Source organism: Palaemon carinicauda, chromosome 34, assembly GCF_036898095.1.
Source record: "Palaemon carinicauda isolate YSFRI2023 chromosome 34, ASM3689809v2, whole genome shotgun sequence".
In the NCBI taxonomy this organism is placed as follows: Eukaryota; Metazoa; Arthropoda; class Malacostraca; order Decapoda; family Palaemonidae; genus Palaemon; species Palaemon carinicauda.
Window position 1 is genome coordinate 58,995,135 of NC_090758.1, and position 7,500 is coordinate 59,002,634.

Here is a 7,500-nt window from a genome sequence, read left to right on the forward strand (position 1 = left end):
ATATTTTATTTGTCTCTAAATGTTATTTATATCTAATTAAAAAGAAAATCTGTATTCTACCTTTGAAAGAAAATAGGATTATTGGAGATTCAGGCCCAGTTAAGTTAACCATATTACAAAGATAAATCTATTCCAGTTGAGATACGATCATAACTTATCATGAAGGGGCTGTAGGTTGTAGACCTCACAATCTCCTCTCCCCGGGATAACCTGAATATTATTCAAATCTTGAGAAAGATTTCCTACAAAGGAATCTCAAAATGAGAAAGATTACTTGGATGAGTTCTCCTTTTTGACAACAGGGTTTTGATAATCTAGTTTGGTAATTGCTCGGCTCACATGGATCACGAACATAATTCTTGTTTCAAAGGATGGAAGATATATACCTCGGAGCAACTTTCACCAATAATGGAGATGACTCCCAAGAGATCACAAGAAGAATTGGTATTGCAAAGAATGCAACCATCGCTCTAAGCAAGGTGTGGAAAGACAGACATATCACTCTAAACACAAAGAAGCGGCTCCTCAAATCACTTGTTTTCCCCATTGCATCATACGGCTCAAAATGTTGGGTTTTAAAAGCTACAGATCGGAAGAGATTAGAAAGTTTTGAACTATGGTGTTACAGAAGAGTCCTTAGGATAAGCTGGATTGAGAAAAAGACTAACGTGGAAGTTTTAAAAAAGATCAATATGGAAAAAAGATTACTTGACATTTTGGATGAAAGAAAACTAACTTTTATTGGACACCAGGTTCGGAAACACAATACTCTGGAAAGAACGCTACTAATTGGATCAGTCTATGGTACAAGAACGAGAGGAAGGCCTAAAACTAGATTGAGTGACAATATCAAGGAGATGTGCGGGCTAACGATGGTAGAGTTGCAAAGGAAGGCTAAAGACCGGAATGAAAGGAAATTTTTCGTGCAGAGGGCCACGGCCGTTCGACATCGAACACCCCGTACTTGATGATATATATATATATATATATATATATATATATATATATATATATATATATATATATATATATTTACATATATATATACATATATATATATATATATATATATATATATATATATATATATATATATATATATATATATATATATATATATATATATATATATATATATATATATATATATATATATATATATATATAGATATATATATATATATATATATATATATATATATATATATATATATATATATATATATATATATATATATATATATATATATATATATATATATATATATATATATATATATATATATATATGTATATATATATATATATATATATATATATATATATATATATATATATATATATCTATATATATATATATATATATATATATATATATATATATATATATATATATATATATATATATATATATATATATATATATATATATATATGTAATAGTTAGAATAGTAATATTACATGTTTAAAACAAATGACGTAATATGTCATGTTGGTTGTAAGAGCTAACCGTGAGATTTGCTATAGTCAGTCAAATTGTAAGCAGGATGTAAGATGCTGAGTTGCCATTCTTTCTTAATGTCAACACATTGTCTCTTCGTGTGAAAGTTTGTGACGTCACCGGATGCAGGTGTCTTCCGATTCCGTCACTTAGCTAAATTAAAGCAAGTATACGATATTTGGGATATCGGTAATTTGTTCAGTTCATATCTAAACTCCACCAGAATTGGTCATGTGGACCAACACAGCTTCCTCCAGTGATGGAGATGTTTAACTCAGTTGTTTATTCACAATAAAACTTAAAAACCACTAAGATGTGTTCAGTAAACCATTTAAATACATCTGAAAACAACTCATACTCAAATGTGTGCTTAAGACAGTAGCACACCAATAAATGGTGGCAGCGATTAAACTCTAAGACAGCGATTAAACTCTAAGAATTAGAGAAATATCTTCAAGACTTCAAAATAAATAGCTGTAAAACCAGAGAATGATCTTCAAGACTTCAAAATAAAAGCTGTAATACCTGATAAAGATCTTCAAGAACTCAAAACTATCTACAAGAATCTACAATTTTGACTAAGTCCAACGGAAATGCTAACACCAACATATGTTAGTATACAAATTGAAGCTTCAATCAACATCCTAGGAAACCCAAGGACTGGCGTTCAACAATTGCAAAACATATCCAGGAAGAACTACATTCAACAAGAAACTAGAACGAGACATCGCTAACAAAACATCAAGAGAGAGAGAGAGAGAGAGAGACGACGAGTCGACTTCATATAAAGCTAAGTACAGAGATTTTGTATTCATTTCAGTTTGGGCAGTGAAGTGTAGTTATCACAAGTCGTTAGTCAATTATTACTGGGGTGAGTGAATTCCTAAACTTTGTTATAAGAAACTCCGAATTCTCATTTAGAATTTTTCTTTCTTTGTGCTAATTCCTTTTTCTTTCATAAACTCTTGGGGGGAAATGTATTGGGATTAGTAACATTGTTGGGGGAATTTTATTATACATATGCCTTTACGCAGTGGGCGTCTGTACTCATATAGATATTTTGATAGGATTGAAAGGGGTCAAAGAGATAGAAAAAAAAAAATACTGCAGTCATGGCTCCTCCTGTCAGCCCTACCCCTGGACCTAGTGGTGTAGGCCAGGCTAATCCTCCTCCAATTGTGACGCTTGTAAATGCCAGGTCAGCAATCCTTCCTTTTCAAGGTCGTGTCAACGGGTTCTTGCCACAAAATGTGGAGTCATGGATTTCATCCGTTGATGCCCATTTAAATGCCAAACAAATCGTAGATCCTTTTGTACAATTACAAGAAGCTAAAAGTTTTATAGATTTTTCTAAGGGGGATGCGAGTGTGTATTTAAGAGGTGTTTCATTTCAGGAAGCAGTTACTTGGGATGATTTCAAAGTTAGGTTACGCGCGATTTATGGGGGTGAGGAAGCTTTGGATGTAGTGTTAACGTTACGAAATACACTTAATCAAGCCACTATGAATCGGCTTAATGTTGTTGAGAGAGCAGCTCTCATAGCTGATGGGCTTAACGAATATCAGGACATTTTAGGTAATTCCACTTGGGTTACTAACGATAACATCTCCGTGAAAGATTTTTTACGATTAATGTATTTAACTTGCATGACACTTATGTTGCCTGAAGCTTTAGTGCGATGCTTTGATAAGAAGTTAATGCCTGCAAGTACGGAATTGGATGTCTATAAACAGATAAAGAAACACATGTCCAAGTGTCCAGATCTCGATCCCGTGTTAACTCAAGTTTTTGCTAAGAATGAAACAAAACCACAAACAGTGAACGTAATTAACAATCCAGTAGCGGGAGTGACGTGTTACAACTGCAAACGTCAAGGTCACATAAGCGCAGACTGTAGAACGAAATTTTGTTCAGTTCACAACACAGCATCACATTCTTATAGTCAATGTTACGCGCGTAAGACACAACAATATCCTAGAAATACACAGTCAATTCCACAGTCAGTTCCATATGGAAATAAAAAGAAAAATCCTCATTTTAACAATAAGAAGAAACAACAAAATGTCAATGCAGTTCAGAGTCCGAAACAAACAAACACTTCTTCAAATATCGCTGAGCCTGGGCCGTCAAACCAGACCTCGCAAAGTCAGCCTAATTTTCAGAATGTGCAGAGCAAAGCAAATACCACATAGTTAACTCTAGAGGGGAAGAGAGTGATGTTGGGTCAAGGTCATTTGTGTCAACATCAATAGTATTGAATAATCAATTTAATGTTTTATCAGATAATTGTGAGACAATAGATTTTCCTATGAAACACACGGCCGTATTAAGTAAAACAGTGCATGCTCCCGTAGATTTGCAACGAATTCATACAATAATAAGCCAAAATGAGTTACGGCCAACCTTATATGCTGTAAATTTAGAACACAAATCCTTTACGTTATTTTTTGACTCTGGTAGTCCACGTAATATTATGGATTTGAAGACGCATCATTTGTTGTTTTCGAACTTTCCGATTGAAAAATCAGGAATTAGACTTTCAGGTATAGGAAATAATGAATTAAACGTCATAGGCATAACTCATATTCAGTTCAGAGTCGGTAATCGCACGTTTGCCGATACATTTGTTGTTGTGAAAAACATTAATATGTATCCAGCTGTAATTATAGGATACCCATCTATGGGAAATCAAAACATTATCTTAGCTCCTGCAAAGCACGGCGTGTATATCAAAGGGAAATTCTATAAGTCTTCTAATACTTTAAAGTCAGTTTTGGATAAAAAGGAGACGACAAATGTAACCGTAACGTACGTTGAAGAACCAATAACTTGTCTCACTAATAAAGAAATAATATACGCGACCCAGCAGAATTCTCGTTCACCCGTAATATCATCTTGCACGCAATATATCGAACCAAACATACCTTCGAATTTAATAGTGCAAATAAAGAAAACACTACCGGGATCTGAAATATTAATCCTTTCCGATACTTTGAAAACTAACGGATTGTCTGTCACACAAGCTATTTATACAGTAGGCTCACATCAGCAATGTAATATCGAAGTCTGTAATCATTTAAATAACACTTTGGTAATTCACAAAAATCAACATATCTTGGATGTAGAAGTTTATAAACATCGTATTCTTACCGTTGCTGAAATCAATCACTCTCAATCAGTTGCGGATGAATCCCTTTTACGATCTATTAAAAATAAAATCAGTAAGGACATTCAAGACGAAGAAATTCAGCAGAAAATTTTTGAACTTTTAAATAAATATACAGATGTCTTTTCCACTACGGATGGATCCTTAGGAAAAACAGATGTGATCGAGCATCAAATAAGGTTAAAAGACAAACAGAAAATTATATATGTACCCTCGTACAGACTCCCTATGAAATTCCAGAATGAAATAAATGATGAAGTAGGTAAAATGTTAGAGGAAGGAGTCATTAGAAAATCAAATAGCCCTTATAATTTTCCTTTAATAGTTGTACCGAAAAAAGATCGAACATGGCGTATCTGCGTCGACTTTCGTCGTCTAAACGAGGAAACAATCCCTGATCGATTCCCAGTGCCATGTACTGACGATATTTTGTCTTTATTAGGTCAGAATAAATATTTTACCAGTTTGGACTTACTTAAAGGCTTTCACCAGATATCATTAGAAGAAGATAGTATCCCATACACAGCCTTCAGCACAGCCAGGGGACATTATGAATTTTTACGGATGCCTTTTGGTTTACGTTGTGCTCCTATAACATTTACAAGAATGATTAACATAGTGTTTGGAGACTTGTTAGGGGATATATTGCATGCCTATATGGATGATCTTGTAATCTTTTCCAACACCCTAGACGAACATCTACGTAAGTTAGAACTAGTACTACAGAGATTAAGACAACATAACTTAAGGGTAAAGATTAGTAAGTGTGAATTTTTCAAAACAGAATTAATATATTTGGGTTTCATGGTGTCAAGCCAAGGTCTTAAAGTAGTCCATGATAAGGTGTCGGCTATACGTAATTTTCCCATACCTACTAATGTCAAGGGAATACAGCAATTTCTGGGTTGTAGTGGATATTACAGGCGTTTTATACGCAACTATTCAATAATAGCCGCTCCTTTAACTGATCTTACGAACAAGGGCGTAGATTTCATATGGTCTGAGCAACATCAACAGGCGTTCAATACTTTGAAAGATGAACTGTGTAGTTCTCCTATCTTAAAATTTCCTGACTTCGGTAAGGAATTCTTCATTGCAACAGACGCCTCAGACTTAGGAGTAGGAGGGGTATTGCTTCAGCAATATGATAAACAGTTTTTCCCGATAGCTTTCTATTCTCGAAAATTGAGAACTTCCGAAAGTAAGTATGCAGTAATAGACAAGGAAGGACTAGCTATTGTTAATTCGCTAGTGCATTTTAAGTTCATAATTTACGGTTATCCCGTTAAGGTTCTTACTGACCATAAACCACTAACAGAGTTCTTTAAAGGCTTCAATCACAGCCCTAAACGAACTCGGTGGCATTTAATCATTCAAGATTTTGGCGCAAGAATCGGGTATTTACCTGGGAAAGCAAATATCATTGCGGATGCATTATCACGCAACCCCGTGTCATCTTGTACGGAGTCTTTAGCTGAATTAATAGATATATCAACATCCATGCCTATTGTAAAAACAATATCTGAACAAGAAGATTTAGGCTGGAGTGCTGAATTGTTACAGACTGAGCAAAGAAAAGATCAGAAAATGGAAACAATTATAAATGCTTTGAAAGGCAATCATAAAGAAAAAGAATATATAAAGTATAAGCAGCAGAATTATGTAATCAAAGATAATATTCTGTGTAGGACTGTGACAAGGAAAACCCGCAATACACCACATGTAACTAACGACCAGGTAGTAGTACCAAACTCACTTGTTTCCACTGTCCTAAAGTGGTTGCATTCAAATCCATTACATGGACACCCTGGGTTCTCATTAATGTCACAGAAAGCCAAATCATTGTTTTATTGGCATACAATGCTTACAGATATAAAAAGACACATAGCTAATTGTCGCACATGTCAGGAAAACAAAGGGCATACGAAAACACCTGTCAGCTTAGGAGCTTATCCTGTTCCCAATCAACCCTTTGAAAGAATACATTTAGATTTGTTAACAGGATTTTACGAGTCAGACAGAGGAAATAAGCACCTCTTAGTAATTATAGATGCTTTAACTCGATATACAGAACTAATAGCGCTTAAAACTAAAACTGCGATTGAATGCGCTAGGAAGTTTTACGAGTGTTACATTTGTAAACATGGAATTCCACACATGATAATCTCAGACTCGGGTGGTGAATTTAATAATCACTTTCTTACCTCATTGTGTGAATTCCTCAACATAAAGAAGGTTAATACCATGATATATCACCCAGAGTCGAATGGGCTAGTGGAAAGAGCAAATAGGAAGATATTAAATATATTAAGGGTAACACTAGGGGGATCAGACCACAACTGGGATATTGCAATACCGGCGGCACTGAGTACTCTGAATCATTCATATCATATATCAATTAAAATGTCACCGCATGAAGCATTGTATGGTACCCCAGTTAGAACACCTTTCCATGTATTAACGCCTACAACTAATCTATCAAATCCTTTAAAAGAATGTATAAATGCAAGTATAAGTCGATATGATATCCTTCGAAAGAATTTAGAAGAATCACAAATCATAATGAAAAGGAATCATGATAAAATAGCGAAACCAACTAAAACATATACCGTGGGTGATAACATCTATATTCAAATCAATGTCAGAAAAGGGCTCAACTATAAACTAACACCTAAGTTTGAAGGCCCATTTAACATTTTGGAAACATTAACGGCCAATAGGTTTAGAATTCAAAACGTAGCCCAACCCACGGATGAGAGAATAGTACCATTGTCTCACATAAGAAATTAAAAAGAAGTGAGGAAAAATTTTAATTTTTGTGACTAAAAGTTTT